General features: G+C 36.0%; 1 protein-coding gene and 1 long non-coding RNA gene across 2 annotated transcripts in view; one reads left to right on the top strand and one right to left on the bottom strand.

Moving 5' to 3' along the window:
* Positions 1–2968: 2968 nt before the first annotated feature.
* LOC126825128 (uncharacterized) lies at positions 2969–6022 on the bottom strand. The gene is made up of 3 exons (XR_008788567.1): positions 5615–6022; positions 5225–5339; positions 2969–4021 (listed from the first exon to the last, which is right to left on the bottom strand). It is a non-coding gene; the product is annotated as an uncharacterized LOC126825128 (long non-coding RNA).
* An 810-nt stretch (positions 6023–6832) lies between these two features.
* The window catches only part of LOC130013146 (xanthine dehydrogenase-like), a 52004-nt gene continuing 39281 nt past the window's right edge, over positions 6833–19555 (top strand). Inside the window, exon 1 of the mRNA XM_056101756.1 lies at positions 6833–6936. The gene's annotated coding sequence lies outside the window, so the exon portion shown is untranslated. The remainder of the gene's footprint in view (positions 6937–19555) is intronic.

Below are 19555 nucleotides of genomic sequence, written 5' to 3' on the forward strand. Positions count from 1 at the left end.
ATAATTGATGTATTAACAATGCGTGTAATTATTGGTAAGAGTTCATTTATATTAAAGATACATTATGGGAGATTCGATAATAGTTAAAAACTAGATAATGTAAAGGCAATTTGCTGTAAATTTCATTCAAATTGATCCAGTATGAACCGAGAACTAAGCCGTTGAAATTCCCGCCTAGCCTCGGCCATCATTACTAAAGTCAGTACGATAAACAGCATAGTCTCGATTATCCATTTAATCGTTAAATCGTGAAGGAAAGTTATGCAGTAAATCGGCTCACAATCCACTAAAGATCGCAGGCTAGCGATGCCATCTAGAGTTGATTATGGTCTTGATAAGTTAATTAATGTCTAATTAATAATTTAGATAACATTTCAGGCCTAAAGAAAGAACTGCAATAGACAGATTTAGCTCTTGCATAATGTATGTTTAAGTAAACGTGTTAGTGAGTTAGTGCTAAATGATAAAGCCAGCTAAATTTTTCGTCATAGGTCACGAGATATAAACATGGCTAGGGCTAATCTCACTTCAACCAACCAAATCATGACATTTCTGATCCCATTGTGTCATGGAGTCAACTGACGTGGTTTCCATTCCCCGGTTGTACGTGACGAGGAGTAGGGTCGCCTGTTCAACCTCGTGGTTTTTCTCCGGGTCCTCCGATTTCCTCCCACTGGTAAAGACGCATACACGCAAGCGAATTATTGAAATAAAACTGAACCATATGTTAGTCCCGAAATGACTTAGTTTGTGTCGAGTGAACGTTAAACTCTCTCTCTCTCTCTAATCCCATTGTCACGCCAATAGAAAAGAGTAAGAGCGACTTTTTCAAATTGAATTAAAACACTTAGGCTAATAAGCGAAAGATTCTGGATTGACAAATTGAAAACAACAGTCCCCCCAAACACCTCGCAGTGTTTTCTTTGATTAGAGCTAATCCCACTTAAAGAGACAATAACACTCTTGCTGGCTTGAAAGCTCCAGAAAATAAATAATATCTGAATCTAAGTACTAGATGGTTAAGTGTCCTACCTGTTGTGTAAATTATCCATTACATCCTATTTTAATTGTCCAGAGGGTTCGCAAATATTTTTAAATCGAAGTTTCATTTGAAAAGGTTTACGTTAGACGTTTCAAACCATTATGTTGAATTTTTCAAAATTTTTAAATAAGGTGTGTTAAGTTGAAATTTGTATCATCAATTAATTGAAATATTCTAAAATAGTACAATTTGTTGACCAGAATAAAGATTGGGACATATTATTCAGTTACATCAAGAGTGGTATTGAGCCTTTAACACTGCTGTTGAGGAAGCAAATTTATGTTCCAAATTATGACTGGTCCGATTAACAACTAATAGCTAACTGCGTAACAACATCATTACGCTTTAAGAGCTCAAAATTGGACCAAATATGTTTACATAACGTTACGTCATGACTCACAATTTTATTATGCCCAATTAATCAGAAGAGGTTATCAACACGGATACAATGTAAACAATATTGTTCAGAGACGAACAATACTTTCACCGTTTTTAATACCTTAAATCACTGTTTTAGGGAAGACCCCAGATTAAACGAAAGGCTGTCATGTTGCTGTTCTTGGGATAGATTTGATTGAACGGGAAGAATAGAAACACTCACTCAAAAGCTCAAGTATCAGAAGCCAATCCAGCAATGGCCAGAGAGGTACTTCTCGGGCCATTGCTTCAGAAATATGCAGTCCCCCTAGGTTTGAATATCCATACGGCTGACGCAATAGCTTCTTTTGTGTAGTCCCTTTTAGCGCAACAGCAGCAAGTAGATCCAAAATCATCAGAAAACACTATAATGATCTCCAGGAAAATCACCCGAAAATCTTCACACAGAAACTTATAATTACATATTCTAAAAAATTATTCGGTCATAAAATAATGTTTTTTGTCACTACTAGTGCATGTTTATCAAGAATGTTTGGTAGTACTGCATTATAAAGTGTAATCTGATCATCAACACCAGGAACTCGCTGGACACAATCTAAAAGTTTACTATACTTGTTATCGATGTCTTAAAATCTTCAATGTTCAATGTTTTTGTTTTTGTATTGCGATAGGAAATTAAAGTTCGAGTTGGTTTTGGTTAGTAAAAATTCAGTTCACCAATAACGGAATAGAGATCTGAGATTAGATTATATTCAACCTTCAAACATTTGATCAAGCCACTGTTGGCGCAGTTATCACTAAATCTAGAATGTGACCACCCTTGTGTGGTGTTTTTAGAAACAAACAACCTCGGATGAATTTGATTTTGGTGCACAATGTGAACGCTTTAACGGATTTATTTTCAAATTTATTTGAAGCATTTGGGTCATGGTGAGAAGACCAACACTATCGATATCAGGTTTCCACGAACTTTCGTCCCAGAGTTATGCCCCCTTAGCTGAAAACTCTGTGACTGCGATATTTTCAAATTTATTTGAAGCCTTCGGGTCATGATGAGAAGACCAACCCTATCGATAATCAGGTTTCCACGAACTTTCGTTCCAGAGTTATGCCCCTTAGCTGAAAACTTTGTGACTTCCATAGAGGGGATAGAGGCTACAGTTTTTAACAGATCGTTTTCAAATTTGGTGTGAATTTCAGATAGCCTTATGAAAGTGTCAACTCACTACAGATAAAAGATGGTGGAATAAGGAATACTGGGATTTCAGTGAGCAGATGGCACGACAGTTGGGTCATAATTGTTGACAATTTTAACCGGACATTTTGAGTAGAGAGATCACGACCTGATACCATTCAGCCACCATATGTATCAGTGTAAATGGCATTTATATACCTTCTACAGCTTAATAACTTCAGCAAATAAGAAAATAAAGACCTCCCACCCAGGGCCCGAGACTGCCCCCCCCCCCCGAGATTTAACACAACACAACTATGTCTTAGTTTTAGTAATGTAATACTAATCAGATGTACACGATTTTGACAACAAATTATAAGCAAGAAAACAAATGGAAAAACAAAGACCGTGACTATCAGACGTCAAAATATCAACAAAAAAAAATTGTTCATCACATAAACTATTCGTTTATTTTTTCAATACCCAAAATTATGTTGAACGGGATTCAAACGGAAGGAAGCTCGGAAACCCTGACGTTGACTAGAGCCTCAAGCGGAACTAGGACTGACAGAATCCGATTCTAACACTGGCCTCCGCTACTTACCCACATTCAGAAAAATCACCGGTTTTCTTCTACTTTACGATAAAGTAACAGTGCATAGTTGTTGGTTTTTTTTATTAATTTATACAAGCATTTATTTTAATAAAAAAATCATTACTCGGCATACCTCTGGGCCCCTCTAGGCCCCTGACCCCTGGACAAGTATCCCAGCTGCCCCCTCCTCTCATGGGCCCTGCTCCCACCCCACCAAGGCATAGATGCCACATTGGTTTCAAAAGGAAAATATCGACACGAAAAGATCAATTAGTTGGCTGTAGGGCTTCTGGACGAAATATTCACCGGTCAATTAGAGCAGTCATATATTTTATTCCAAGATAGAAGATGCATATAAGGTTTTGTATATTCCATTTAAATTAATATTTTTATATTTTAGAATGTTAACTATAGGGATCACGTAGATCAACCAAGTGTTCGGAAGGTTTCTTCACACGTAGAATAATTCAAACAATTGAAGTTATTTAAAATCTTCACTTCCTTTTTCTCGCACATCTGTGGGACAACTGTACAAGAGTTGCCTTTGCAGTTACTTTGTTTGAATCCACATTGATAATGGCGGACAATTTTGAGCATAAGCCGTCCCCAGCATTTATGATTGGACATAAAGCCATACAGTCTGTTTCTGTAGCTGTAGCATTTCGGTACAGATCCATCGCATCTCGCATCTCTAAGATCACTGGCAATATCTCGAACGCAGTCACAATGAGGTAATGCCTTATTGGGAGTCTCCATTCCACAGTGATGACAAACTGTGAATCTCGCACACGCCTGGTCAATGTTGTCTATCCCAGGCTTACATGTGAAATTCCTAAAAAGGAATAAGAAAAACATTACGGCACAATAATCGAGACTAAATGACGAATAATGACAATCAAACAATACACAAAACAATGAGATAATGCCTGATTAGGATTGTACATCCCAAATTAGGAGGCCATGGTGGTTCAGTGAGTAAGAGGTTGGCTCGCTAACCTGGGTCCTGTTTCACGAAATTTTAACTAAGATATAATCCAAATTTTAGTAATTTGATTGGATAATTTTAGATTGATTTGTGTGCTTAGCCAATTAAAATTGAAATATCTACTAAAAATGGATTTTATCTTTAGTTAAGATTTCGAGAAACAGGGCCCTGGATGTTCCGTGTTGGAGCTCTAAGTTGTCAGAAATAGTTCACCGGAATTCTCCCCCTTGTCAGTGGTAGTCTACATGACAGAGGGCAGGGGCGTAAATTTTTACTTGTTACATATTTAATCCCAATAGAAATTAAAACGTATTTTACTCATGTTGTAAGTATTTTCTGACCATCAGAATTCTGCAAAAATTATTCCCCAGACCCCAAAGTCCAGTAAATTGCATTTCAGAGACTCAAGTAAGCGCCCCCGTGAGACAAAGTCCCCTAAGGCCCAGCGCCCAAAAATTAAAAGCTCAGTTACATAATCTAAAATTTTTTCGCGCCTATGGCGCTCAATTTCATATTATGTTATTATTCTTCAACTTGTAAATCTCATCACTATCATATTCACAGCTACAGTGAATCGCCTAGTTGGTAGTACCATTAGTGAGTGGAGCGACAGACTAGAATTGTTATTTCTGCTCTCACAAAACAGGCGAAATTGACGGACGGACCTCAAGATTCTGTCCCATCAATGCCAAACCAAGGTCATGGGTTTTACTCCACATGTTTTGAGTGCAGTGAAAATTTCAGCATTCGAGAACTCTTCCTGGAAGACACAACAAAGTGCAGCAATCTCGAATTCACAGGAGCAATCACGTCTTACAAAGTCACCAACTCAGCTGTTGTTCACCTTTTGTTGCAAGACCTGATGAACTAATGACGCGCCTCCAGTACTGGCATATTTGTCGTGTTGTACGTATACGTGTTTTTAACAAACAGAACTTGTGGGGTGTCTTTTGATGATGTGAGATATTCTATTTGTATTAAACCGCCCATAGTGTTGATTTGAGAAGTCAAGTCAAATGTTCAATTCATTCATTCATTCATTATACTTACAAACATGGTGCTAGCTGGCAAGTAGGGCAACAGCCACCCCACGGCGCATGAGTCCAACTACCACACCAATTACCATAGGTGTTCAAACTAAATCTCTTCACTCGTGAATCTGTACCTATATTTTATAAAAAAAAAATTAGATTTAAGGTCTATTGATGCTAATGATTAGGTCTTGACATAATAAATATATAGACTGAAAGTGGTCAGTGCAATTTAATTTTATCACCGTTTCTAAAAATGCAATTAGTTGCATGTTACATTCTTAATACGGTTTTACGCGTTCGATTTAATGATTCGTATTGGGAGATGCTAATTGTAGGCCGGGTTGGGAGGTTCGGGAATCTCCACAATGGCCGCTTTAAATAAATGAGTATTTTGGAGAATACTAACCCTAACCCTTTTTAGAAGACTTTCCATGGGTGAAAACACCTAATATTTCCGAAAAAGGATTAAGAGAAGAGAGACAGGTAACAATTCAAACGTATTCTAGCTAGCCGAGTGGGACGAGGCAGGACTGATTCTTAAAACAATAGTAGTCTTCTTGAGACTGAGTCTAACTTGTCTGCTCCCGCTGGGGTAATGAAGACGGGCATGCGCCATGCAGTGTGCTATGAGGGCACAAGACCTCGGTTTTTCACCCCATCCGAACCACTACACGTCGTCCATTTTAAAATCCATAACAAAATCATACTGCTCAGATAGCCAAGAATTGTTTAGAAAAGTGTGATTATGCGAGAACCAGATACATTAATGAGGAATAGGGATAATGCAAATTTATATAGAATTGAGAAAGGAATCGGTAAAGAATATACTAGGCTAACAATAATAATATCGTAAACAGTCCACAGAAATGTATGCATACACACGTCCATCTTGATCATGATCTCATTAGCCCAATCTGGACAGAACAGTAGGACCTTAAACCCCACTTCATATCATTTCCATCTTTTATCCGACATTGCGTGAAGACAATTAAAAATTCGCCGTCTCCCATCAGCAGTATCCGCGCCTGCATTATGAAAAATCATTAGTAGATATGAAATTTGATAACACTGTCCGTGAACATACGCTGTTCGACCAAGACACTTATGGAAGACCAAGCAGCTCTTTATTCACCGAACCGGAACATTATGACGACATGAGTGGAAATGGTGACTTATTGTATGCCGCCAGGTTGATTACATAATGTTCCGGTTGGATGAATTTTGAGAAAAGTTTTTGGAGAAATGTTTTGTAAGATTTGAATTTGGAGATTTGTTGGAAATTTGTTCGAGATTTGTTTTTCGTTGTATGTCTCTGATGAAATGTAAATGTAGGCTATTTTTTTTTATTTTCTAAAATAAATTTTATATTTATATTAAACTACAATTAAATTTTAAAAAATACAATTTACAAATCTGATATGAAAAATGTCTGATTTGTAAAACAAATATTGATTTTTAAATACAAATGTTAATTTTAGAGTACAAATGTCGAAATACGGCAACAAATGAAGAAATAAGGACAATGAATTAAGAACTGAGAATTAAGAACGCTGAATAAAGAGCTGTTTGGTTTTCCATATACACTAACATATTTGGGTTAAGATAACATAGGGTATATAGATGTTGATGTATACAGTATTCGGTTATACGACTTGCTGAACGTTGAGGATTACCGTCAATACTGTCAAAAAATCTTTGTAGACAATACGCTTGACCCAGAGCACCACCGTAAGTTATATATTTGTATCTTTACAACTAGGTGTGTGTGTGTACGTTAAATGAACAAAATGAGTTTAATCTTTATTAAGTCCGTGTAGCCGTTATTAAGTCCGTGTAGCCGTTTCCTTAGTTATCCTGGCAAGGAACAACATTTAGTCGTTCGGATGGGACGAAAACCCGAAGTCCCGTGTACAAATTGACGTGCACGTAAAAGATCCCTTGGCAGTTGGAAGTCGATATACGAGTAGGCCGAAGCACCGCTGTCCGAACCAAATTTTCCTTATAGCACACTGTATGGCATATGCCCGTCTTCATTAGCCCAGTTAGAGCAGAACAGTAGGACGTTAAACACCGGCCATTTCTTATCATTTTCTTAGTTACTCCTTACATATTTCACAAATGAGAACGGTTCTGGCACAAGACATATTACGGGTCTCATCATGTAATGTAATGCTGGAGCAGTGACAATGACGAGGTCATCTTCTCGGACAGTGGTTTTATGCAGTCTTATTAGGGTGAACACATTTATGAAACCTTCGCTAACCAAAGTAACTGATATTATAGGCAAAGAGAATGTCAGCGCCTTTTAATCCTACTCTGCCGTCTCTGCCTTAACATTATCATATTTTAAAGGAGCTAAATCGCTAATATTTGGAACCTCTATAGGAATTGACACAAATGGGTCGCAACGCATATAATAATGTAATATGAATGTATATAAACTGATTTACATTCAATAGTTTCCGTTTTTACTCTAATTTCAAATCAGTTCTGTTCGGCGAAATACGCCAGAAGTCTCAATCGCATTGCAATCTATAGCGTCTGGTTGTTCCAGTCTACACCGATAGTATTTATTGCGCATGCTCTCCAGATAAGAATATGCCGTCACCGTTTGACATGACTTGTGAAATATGTCTAGCCTCGTTCTTCAAATCCCTTGTTACAAATGGCGCTGAAACGCATTATGGTACACGATTCGTTTAGCAATGGTAAAATGTTTATTTTGTCTTAAATATTGGATAGCAAAAGCCCATCTTTTCCCAGTAAGATCGTAACATCAATGTTGATTTAAATTGACAAATAATTCGTGTTTACAATGTCGAAGACTTTGGATGATACTGAGTTAGAGACTTAACTACTTTAAGTACGCCTAGAGCATAGATTAAATAATCTATTTAAAACAAAATGTCTCGAGTTATGCAACAATTTTGGTAATACTAGTAATATTAGAAATTGCCATTATCATTCATAGACCTACATCTATGCAACAGTGCTTCACACTAAATTTGAAAAAAGGTCCATCAAAAACTGTAGCATTGCCAACTGTTGACGGAGATACGGGCCGATGCACAGGGTGACGACTATATACTATTCCGAATCTATGGATGTTATACTTATCATATTATGTAACAGGAAAATGATTGAACAGGGTCTCGTCCTGGTACAGCCTAATGAAATCAACAGAATAGTATGTTAAATTGACGAGCGGATTTGTGGGCTATAGTCGCACGTTTAACCTTTAAATTTGACCCGTTCACTAGCCTTTTTACGATTATTTTGAGGTCGGTCGGAAACGAGATTTAGCTAATGAAATGTCAACATGTTCTAGGTCTTTTGTTTTTGTACACAAATTTAGATACAGTAATATCTAGGTCGGAGTATTATGGGTGAGGTTTTGATACGCGCTGAAATAGTTCAGCTTGCCATATGGAGGAAGACCACCTCTAATTTGCCCATTGATTTTAATGTTAATTCCCAGCCCGGCTCCAAATTTCCCCCACATCTCCGTTGGGCTGAACGCTTTTCACTTTGCTCCAAAGTTTATAGGAGGTTGGACAGTAAAATTTTGAGATATACAAACTTGAAGTAGCAGATAACCCTATTTAAACGTGTAACTATCATCCTCCGTACTTATCACCATAACCAACCTCTTAAGATTTGGATCCGTTTAACGTCCACTCGACACAAACCAGGTCATTTCGGGACGAACAAATGGTTCAATTTTATTTCAATAACCCGTTCGCGCGTAAAGGTCTGTATAGCAGTGGGAGGTAAATGGAGGACCTTACTCCTTGTCACGTACAACCGGGGAATGGAAAGCACGCCAGTTGACTCAATGACAGATCTTATGGCACAACGCGCACGCGTTAACCCTTCGCTCCCACCCCCCTTATTTTTAATGAAATTATTGCCTCTATTACTAAATACGCTGAAAAGAAAATTATTGTAGAGGCTTACCAGCAAAAAGACTAGGCGGAATGTCTTGGCAAGTATTGTATGGTATAATAGGTACATTATTTATATCAATGGTATGGAACGGCCGCTTTACTGTACTGCTATTGTCATCAGTCCTGAATTCCGCGTTCTGTAATAAAAAGGATGAAATTGTCGTACAATGGTCACAAACAAAACAGGGTTCGTGCTTTAAAAATCATCTACCCAATGACTTTGTTAGCATAATCGCCAAAGCCGTATGTTTACAGAACGCCAGGAGTGCAGGCAAACGCGGTGCTGTTTATAAACGATAACTGGCAGTTACCCTCATAATGTTACAGTCGGTGTCTGTCTTGCATGGTGGAAACTATATCAATAATAGATAATACATAATAACGGTCGGAAACGAGAAAACAAACCCAAGCCTATTATCTAGGCTTTGACCTAATTAATTAGGAACCGGTATTTGATGTAGTAATTTCTAAATATCATTTACAATATCATTGAATTTTGTAAAAGAGGGTCGAATTTAAATAAATATTAAAATATATTCCAAGTCCCCCCCCCCCCATTACAAAATTCGAGAGCACAATTTTCCCACGTGATTCCCCCTTGTCAGTGGTGTAGGATGGAGAGCCTGGCAAGGATAACATAATATAGTCTTTCGGATAGGACGAAAAACCGAGGCCCCGTTTACACATTGGTATGCAAGTAAAAGAACCCTTGACAGTTGGAATAAGAATAGGTCGTAGCGTCCGTTGTCCGGACAAAATTCCCCTTATGCCATGGCGTATGGCCGTTTAAATTAACCCAGTTGGAGCAGAACAGTAGGACGTTAAACCCCATTTCATTTCATTTTATTATTATTTTTTTTACAAAATTCAATAACAAATGGATTCGTTCATGTAGAGACTAACACTATAGCCTACATGTGAAAATAGGTTGTATCCACCCACTGGACTGGAATATCTCCCAATAACGCACATAGCACTAACGAAACGTTAGGGACCGTCTGTCGGGCGAGAAAACTGACCACAGACTAATACCTACCAGTGCTAAAACTATACATACCAAATACACAGACGCCGGTATAAAGGTTTCATTGGTTAGACTCCATTCCTCACAGTAGTGAATCTGATCATCATCTGACTGAACCAGCAACAAAGCTTTATTCTGAATATTAAAGATAGAAAGTTATAGACTGGACTGCCTTCAACATAATTTGACTGTGAAGGGCGATAATGTAAGGGAATCCGTAAATATAATCAAATGAACAAATAAAAAAGCAACCAAAAACACACACACATATATACATGCAACTAAATACATGTATTATGAATGATTGCTAATGTTCCTTTTTATACGCCCACATTGAAATGTGGTCGTATATTGTTGTCGCCCCCGTCCGTCCGTCCGTCGGTCCGGCGTCCACAATTGCTTGTGGACGCTCTATAGGCTAAAGTTAATATCCGATTGACTTTAAATTTATACAGTGTTTAAGGTCATGAGACGAAGAAACCTATTGATTTTCAGCGATTTTCGAAATTACTGTCGGAGTTATGGCCCTTGATCACTTCAAATAATTTTGTGGACGCTATAGAGGTCAAAGTTAATATCCGATTGACTCTAAATTTATACACAGTGCTTAAGGTCATAAGACAAAGAAGCCTATTGATTTTCAATGATTTTCGATAATTACTGCCAGAGTTATGGCCCTTGATCACACTAAAAAAATCTTTTTGGACACCCTAGAGGTCAAAGTTAATATCTGATTGACTTTAAATTTATACACAGTGTATAAGGTCATAAGTCAAAGAATCCTATTGATTTTCAGCGATTTCCGATAATTACTGCCAAAGTTATGACCCTTGATCACTTTGAAAAATCTTGTGGACGCTCTAGAGGCTGAAGTTAATATCCGATTAACTTTAAATTTATATACAGTGTTGAAGACCATGAGACGAAGAAGCCTATTAATTTTCATCGATTTCCGATAATTTTTGCCAGAGTTATGGCCCTTGATCACTTTGAAAAATCTTGTGGACGCTCTAGAGGCTAAAGTTAATATCCGATTGACTTTAAATTTATACACAGTGTTTAAGATCTTGAGACGAACAAGTATATTAATTTTCAAGAATTTTTATGACTTGAACAGCTAAATCCATGATGTTAAAAGTTTTGTATACTAAACGTTAGCATGGGGCAGAACTTTATAAAAACCAAACAAATTCTAGTGGTTTTCTGATAATTACTTAATGAGTTGTTACTCTTAATCAGATTTTAATGTATTATAAATGTTTCATTACCGAAACATGCCCGGACGATATAGCTGCTGTGGGCGTATGTTTCGTTGTCTGGTAACCTATCTTTCTAGAATACCTACTCCCTATACGCAATAAGAAAGTTATTGAATCGAATAAACTCTGTAACCCTTTGTTTATAAATAATGACTCATACATCACAGTCAATGTCTTGTTTTACTAATTTGTTCAAATAATTTGTATTTTAGTTTTTTTTTTTGTGTTTTTTTTAAATCTATTTTGATTGTAGATAATGAATAAAATATAAACAAATGACAGTGACTGGTGTTCTCCTCTTAAATCTACTAAATAAACATTAACTTGAAGTAAAAAAAAAGGTCCCCAACACATGATTATGTTCCAGTGGATTTCCTTTAGCAAATAGGAAATAGAATTTAGCAGAAGCAATGAATTTTTGAGTTTTAGTAAATATTTTTTCATGATATGCATCAGGGTTATCTTGACAGCATTATAGATCCTTTGGTAAGGTAGTGCACTTTGGCACTTGCTTGCACAAGCTCTCACAAGAATAAAAAAAATGTAATGGTCGATCAGATTATTTAACAAATATTTATAGTTTAGTTTTAGTTGGTATATTTATTGACAGCAAGTCACAAAACAAATAGATAAGCATGGGGGCAACTGCCCAACGTGCCCATGTGTTAAAACCACCCTGATAACCATAGTGTGGAAGGAATGTGGTTTATCAGCCAATAATACATTCTACAGTAGATATCGCTTGTGTGATATATTTCATAATCTACTGCCATAATCGCTTTACATGAATTTGATTGGTCAGTTGAAAAGGAACTACTTTTCTTTATTTTCAAAGAACAGTTCATTTCTTATTAAAAGTAACTTTTTTTTAATTAAAAATGAACTATTGTTATTCAATTGACCATGATGGAAACACTGGGTCAATATAAAGGGCTTTGCAATGGTTGAATTGTTGTCAAAAAATGATGTATCACTACGCCGTAATGTGCAGTAAAAGTGAAATCTACAGCAAAGAATTATATTTATTTATTTGTGTGTAAGAAAGGGTTGGGTGATAAATAAAATCTCCTACTCGTCTTTTTTTATATCAAAAAATATCAACACTCGTTGATAAAGTAAAAAAAAACCCGGAAGAGCCTCGTTTTTGTTACTTTATCAACTTGTGTTGATATTTTTTGATATCAAAAAAGACTGGTAGGAGATTCTCTATTTATCTTTGAATGTGGTTATGTTCTCCTTATTGATCATTTGACAATGCCGCTGTTTGTCCCAGCAAGCTATTTACTTGTTGCGAACAAATATACTTTTTTCAATTATTGAGTACTCATAATAAGTTATCAAATATAGTTTATAAATACCAAAATGGAATATATGTCAATAATTTTCTATAGTAAATAACTTGCTTATCAGCCTGCAGTAGGTCTATAGATAGACCTAATGTGAATTATACATAGCTTGATAGTCCTGTATCAGAGTACGAAACCTTATGTTTACAACATAGAAGTGAATAGCTTTTACTACAAGTAATAAAACATAGAGAGAAATGTAAACTGCACATAAATTAGGTCATTTTGGGTCTAACAAATGATAATCTTTATTTCCATGATAAACTTGCACGTAGGCGTCTTCAGTTTGAGAGGGTGGGGGTAGAGGACCCATAGACACAGACTTGACTCATTCAAAGGTTTGAGAGAGTTGCATTGCTATATTATGATAGTCTCAGGACATGCGGTTGTAGTTGTATCTTATTGTGAGTATTATGTTGTTATATATGTCTTTAGGGACGGTTTTTGGCACATTTGACCAACTTGCCCATATTGGGCCCTGCACTAGAAAAGGGCCCCCGCAGCTCACCAACTTTCCAGGCAATCCAGCAGCAGTAAAAAAAACTCCCATTAATACTTTAAATACATGTATTATTAATAAATTACTAATTGTAAAGATAGTTGGCCTTAAATATGAATGAATATAGGCCTAGTTAAAGTTATTGTTCATATCCTGCAATGTACATGTATTCATATCCTGTAACTAACTAACTCCAACATGTTTGTATGTATTGTATTACGAGGGTGGATAGAAAATAGAATAGGTTTGTTCTTTACACTTCACTACTTTATTTAAATTGTATATTTGATATAATTATCTACATTTCTCAAATATAACATTCTGTTTCATTATTCACTTTGAATTGAAATTGGGTGTGAATTGTTGTCGTATGTACATTATTTCATTCATCTTGTCTCATTTGTTTACAAGGTTCGTGTTCTAGTGAATCTGTGCTGCTGTGCACCGATCTGTACAACGCTGGGCGAGATAATAAATTAGTATATAATATGTGGTGTTAATTCTGTGTAATCAGGGATCTCAAATATATTACAGTGAATAAAGTTAGTTTATTCTGTGTAGAAGGCTCTTAGAATCCACTAAGTAACCATCTAAATATCTGTTATAAACGATTATCAAATATCTGCCTATGGGCTTATACTCTCAGGTAAATATGGGCTATTTATTCACATTTTGATTGGCATAGTGAAAACTTTGACTATTTCTTTAATATTAACAGTTAATTTGAAAGTTAAATATAGTGTTACAGTAGTTATACCACTGTCTATTTATGATTATACTAACACTTCTCTTTTATTAAATATTCACATGGATATAAACATTTATTTTATGATCAGTAGTGGAATACCGGGTTTTATCAGTGAAATAAAAGTATTATTCCACTGGCGAGCAGTAGTCCATGTTGTTTTTACCTAAAATGATTGTAAAATCATAAAATAAATAGAACATTTGTCGTTTTGTCGTGAATAACATATTTTATTTCATCTCTAAGCAAGAAAACGTTTATATTTTCACTCATGCTACGCATTCGTGAAAATATAAGTTTTCTTGCTTCTCGATGAAATAAAATATGTTATTCACTCTAAAACGACAAATATCCTCTATATATTTAATTTAAAAAAACACTATATATTAATAATAACACAGCTTTATGAATTTACTACTCCTGGCTGTATTCCATGCAACGTTTCAGTTACTATTATTTGCAGGTATCCACACAATCTGATTAAAATACAGATCTATATTTCGTTTCGTTTTGTTTTTTTTATACTTTCGATGGCCTATACTACATGAAGATCTGACAAGTTATAGCGATAGGTCACGTCAGGGGTCAAAAGACCAACTTATCAAAGCCTTATATAGATAAAGTTGCGACAACTGTGAAGCCAGAAATTTCATATGACGTCATGAAAATATGACGTCAAGTGTACAAAGACGCCATCTTGGGTCCCAAGTGTTTGTACCTACTCACTATCTTATTATGTCCTATCATACTTTAGTGTCGAAGTTCGCTGCCCCCGACAGGGATGTAGATGGATATCTCATAGAATTCCGCGAAAAAGAGATAAAACATACATTTTTTTAAACGAAAAGTAAAGAAGACCTATTATTATTATTATTATACAACAAAAAACGCACATTATTGTAATATAAGAATATAGTCTAATTCATATGATAATGAAATAAAAGATACATCAGATAAAAGCGCTATTAAATATGTTAACTTGCAAACGCTTTTAAAAATCAGATTTTGTGTGCAGACGGGTAAAGTGAAAAATGAAAACTTAAATATTAATTTGGGAGATAAAACCTTTTTGCCTTCTAGCCGGCAAAATAAATGCCTGAAATTCCATAATTTATTGGGGTCCGGGGCCGTTCCGGATTGTGTGTCAGTTTTCGGTCATCGATCATTAATTGTATCATCAATTTTTCGAAAATAGAAATTTCTTTAAATTGACTAAAAGAGATAAAACAAGTCAGTGTAAATTAAAATCAGTGTAAAATCAGCGTAATTTAAATAAAAAGGTGTCAGCTCTCTGAAACTTTCTGGTTTCATTTTGCAATTTGTTTATGGTAAGACGTTATCACTCCCCGCCCATCTGTAAATAATAATATTAATCAAATATATAAACGCACAAATTTAACAGATATAAATAATGTACATGTTATTCCACAGATAGACATACGTTGAAGCAGCCCAGTGAAGGAGACGCAGTTGGTTTAGAGTTTGTCCGACTGCTTTGGGTATTTGTTGCTCTGGTGCTCAACTAGGTGTCTGAGATTTGTTCGAGCATGTTCCACACATCTCAACATTTATCAGCTTTTTGTTCAATCTATAAATGCCTACATTCCTGCAGAATGTTTTGTTTAGTCAAGTGAAACAAGAAAAGGCTAAATGGAACAATAGAACAAGTACACCTTAATGTCTACAAATACGTAAAACTATGAAATAAGATACTTCTATGATATGATTCAACTAAAAGATCCTACATATGCAACATAGATATATAATATCTTCATTCAAGTTAACCGAACTGCATCCATTCATTTTAAGTATTGCGTCCAGCTGAATAAAGTATATGATTTATTGTCATTAAAAGATCTATGGGTGGTTGGTTAACAATGTGTAACTAAAAACTATGAAATTATCTTTACTACCAACATTTCAATGCACCTCGATTTTTCTACACCAAGTCTATTGCATCTAGATGTTTAAAGCGCGTTAACAATATATTCATTTAAGAGCAACTATGCCATATCGGGATTATATACCATATATTACAAGTCATACCCAACGGAAAGAAATGACGATTAATTAAAATTCCACCATTTTGGATTTCATTTTGCAGGCCATTTTGAATTTGTATCATCCAGAATTCTCGAAATTATTTTTTTGAGATTATCGCTGCCCTTTTATTACCAAATTGTTTTTTGGGGTTTTTTTTGTTGTTTTCATTTTTATTTTATTTTTAAATGGTATAATATTACCAAATTTGGCAGTCATTTTGAAAGAAATGCCCGCCACCAAGTGACAAATACATGTTTTTGTCAAATTCGATTTTTCGACACATTTCGCTTGCATAACCACTCTGTGGTTGAGGAATTTGAAAAGAAATTATTTACCCTCTCACCACTGAGTGAAAGTCTCTGATTACGAGATATCATTCTCCGAGAATTCCTGAAGTACGCCAAATTGAATTCTGTTAATCATGTCATTTTTCCTTGGCCGATTTTGAATATGATTTTGTCTGACATAATTTGTCATTGAACGAAACTGCATTGGGTTCTTTTGTAATTTGTTTAGGATAAATTGTAGCCCGTAAAACGTTATACCAAGTAAAAATTTAAAACATTTTGTTAAGTAACGCTATATGACGTCATAGTTTTTATGGCGTCATAGTTGAGACCCAGAATGGCGCCTGTAAATGAGTTGTCGTAACTTTCCCTATACAAGGCTTTGCAACTTATGACCTTATGACGTCAGACATTTGATTAACCAATCAGCATTGATGTTACTAGTGAATTACCCACAGTTCCGTAAAAAACACGCCTAAAGCTCGCCGTAACAGACCGTTTCATTGACTTATCCCTGACACCATTCAGAACGTGTTAAATAACAACTCTGTCAGATCCAAGTGTAGTAAAGACAAGTAAAACGAAATTTTGAACTATAAATACGAAACGAAATAGGATCTGTGTTTTAACCAGATTGGTATCCACATGTATAGATATGAAAAGGCTATTGGTGGCTTTAATAGTTAAAGTAGCTAAGTCTCTAACTCAATATCATCCAATGTCTTTGACATTAAATACACAAATTATTTGTCTTCAACATTAAAGACACAAATTATTTGTTAATTTAAATCAAAGTTGATGTTATGATCTTAAAGGGAAAAGATGAGCTTCTGATATCCATATTTAAGTCAAAATAAACATTTTACCATTGGTACACGAACCGAGTACCATAATGCGTTTTAGAGCCATTTGTAACAAGGGACTCGAAGAACGAGGCTAGACATTAACACATGGTACAATTTTATGGATACACAATTACTGAGTTTAATACTAAGTTTTGATTTTTGTTCCTGTTCCAATTCATACAAATGCTTCAATTCCGTCTCAGTTTAGATTGGAACTTGGAGGACAGTGATGATGAAGACGAAGAAGATGATGAAGATGACACAATATGATACATTAATATTAATAAGATTTACATATCGTATCTTTTTGTTACTTATAGCCTTACCTAAAATTGAAATTTCTGGAATGATATATCATAAATCTAGTGTGTGAAGTTTTTTTGTTTTCTATTTTCCGCCTTCGTGATGGGTCTTTTGTTAATATGTTGTCCGAATTCGCGTTAAGCGACCCCCAAAACATATAAAACGATACATCACAAGACCTAGTAGGGCGAAATATGAAATTCTTGTACTTCCTCCGCCATTTTGAATATCTTTGTCCGAATAGGTCGGATGTTAAAAATTTCGTGTTCAGCGACCCTGAAAACATATAAAACGATATATTACACGACCAAGGATGGTGAAAAATGATTCCTTTGTATTTTTCTCACCATTTTTGGCCGCCATCTTGAATATTTAATTTTCCCCAATGGTGACACGACAACACCCACCCTGGAAAAATCAAGGGGACCCTACCCAACAATAATCCACCAAGAAACATTATATATCAAACAAAAGTGGGTTCTCGGCCCTGGCGTCCGGACTAATATGCATATTCTATATATGCATATATAAGCACGTCGCTTCTATATATATTTGTGTTCCAAGAAAAAAACTTAAGCACAACTTCACTTCATTCTTAAACATTGTCAATCTAAGTCCCAAGCAAGGTATACGGCTTGCTTTCCAACCTTAAGCCTGTTTCTGCTTCAAACAAGATGACTGACCGTAAAGTTTCCTACATCTTTTGATACCAAAGAGACAATTGAAAGAAAGAGACAATCCTTTAGAAACATATTCTCGAGAAGAATGCTATTAAAAATTTCGCTTCTACCCTGAAACCATTTTATTTATTCACAAATTAGTAAACAACACAAACACGGGATACTTGAAGATCAGGCGCTCTCACAATTATTCCGTCTGTTTGCATGTGTTAGGGTTATTTTTCGCCCACATTGAAATGTGGTTGTATGTTGTCGTCGCCCCCAGCGGTCCGGCGTCCACAAATGCTTGTGAACGCTCTAGAGGCTACAGTTAATATCCGAATGACTTTAAATTTATACTTAGTGTTTAAGGTCGTGAGACGAAGAAGCTTATTGATTTTCAACGATATCCGATAATTACTGTCAGAGTTATAACCCTTGATCACTTTGAAATATCTTGTGGACGCTCTAGAGGCTACAGTTAATATCCGATTGACTTTAAATTTATACACGTCGTTTAAGGTCATGTGACGAAGAAGCCTATTGATTTTCAACGATATCCGATAATTACTGCCAGAGTTATGGCCCTTGATCACTTCGAAATATCTTGTGGACGCTCTAGAGGCTAAAGTTAATATCCGATTGACTTTAAATTTATACACAGTGTTTATTTAAGGCCGTGAGAAATCTTATGGATGCTCTAGAGACCAAAGTTATTATCCGATTGACTTTAGTTTTATAAACAGAGTTTAGGTCTTGAGACAAGAATTTTGATAACTTGAACAGCTAAATCCATGATATTAAATGTTTCGTATACTAAACGTTGGCATGGGGAAGAACTAAAAGCCAAAAAATTTCTAATGATTTTCGGATAATTACTTAATGAGTTGTTACTCTTAGTCAGAATAGAAAAAATATGCGACGATTCTTGTTGACTGACGGACGACTTAGCTACTGTGGGCGTATGTTTCGTCGCCTGGCAACCTATCTATTAGACTGTAAACGGAGCTATCAAAAACAAAGTTGTCAAAATAGTGGATCAGTTGGACATTAGAAGTCGCAAACCACGGATTCACTTGACTTTGATACGCTTTACGTGGATGCTGGTTTTCTTCTGGTGGTGATTTACTGCAAGGGTTCATGTGTGGTCACCACTGCCAGGCCCTTAGCCAGCCTGCTGGCTGCGGAGGGGCTGTGAACTTTCTTTATTGGGGGGGGGTCTCTCCCCCTGTACGAAGGGGGTACCGGGGTCCACCCCAGTGTCGGATCATGAGGTCGCGGGGCCCTGAGGTCGCCAGGCCCTGAGGAAGCCTAGCTGCCAGGCCCCAGTGACAAGATCACACCCTAAGGGAGGGGTGGCGGATCTCTCTTCTTAGGCTTTACAAAGTGA

Source organism: Patella vulgata, chromosome 6 (genome assembly GCF_932274485.2).
Source record: "Patella vulgata chromosome 6, xgPatVulg1.2, whole genome shotgun sequence".
In the NCBI taxonomy this organism is placed as follows: domain Eukaryota; kingdom Metazoa; phylum Mollusca; class Gastropoda; family Patellidae; genus Patella; species Patella vulgata.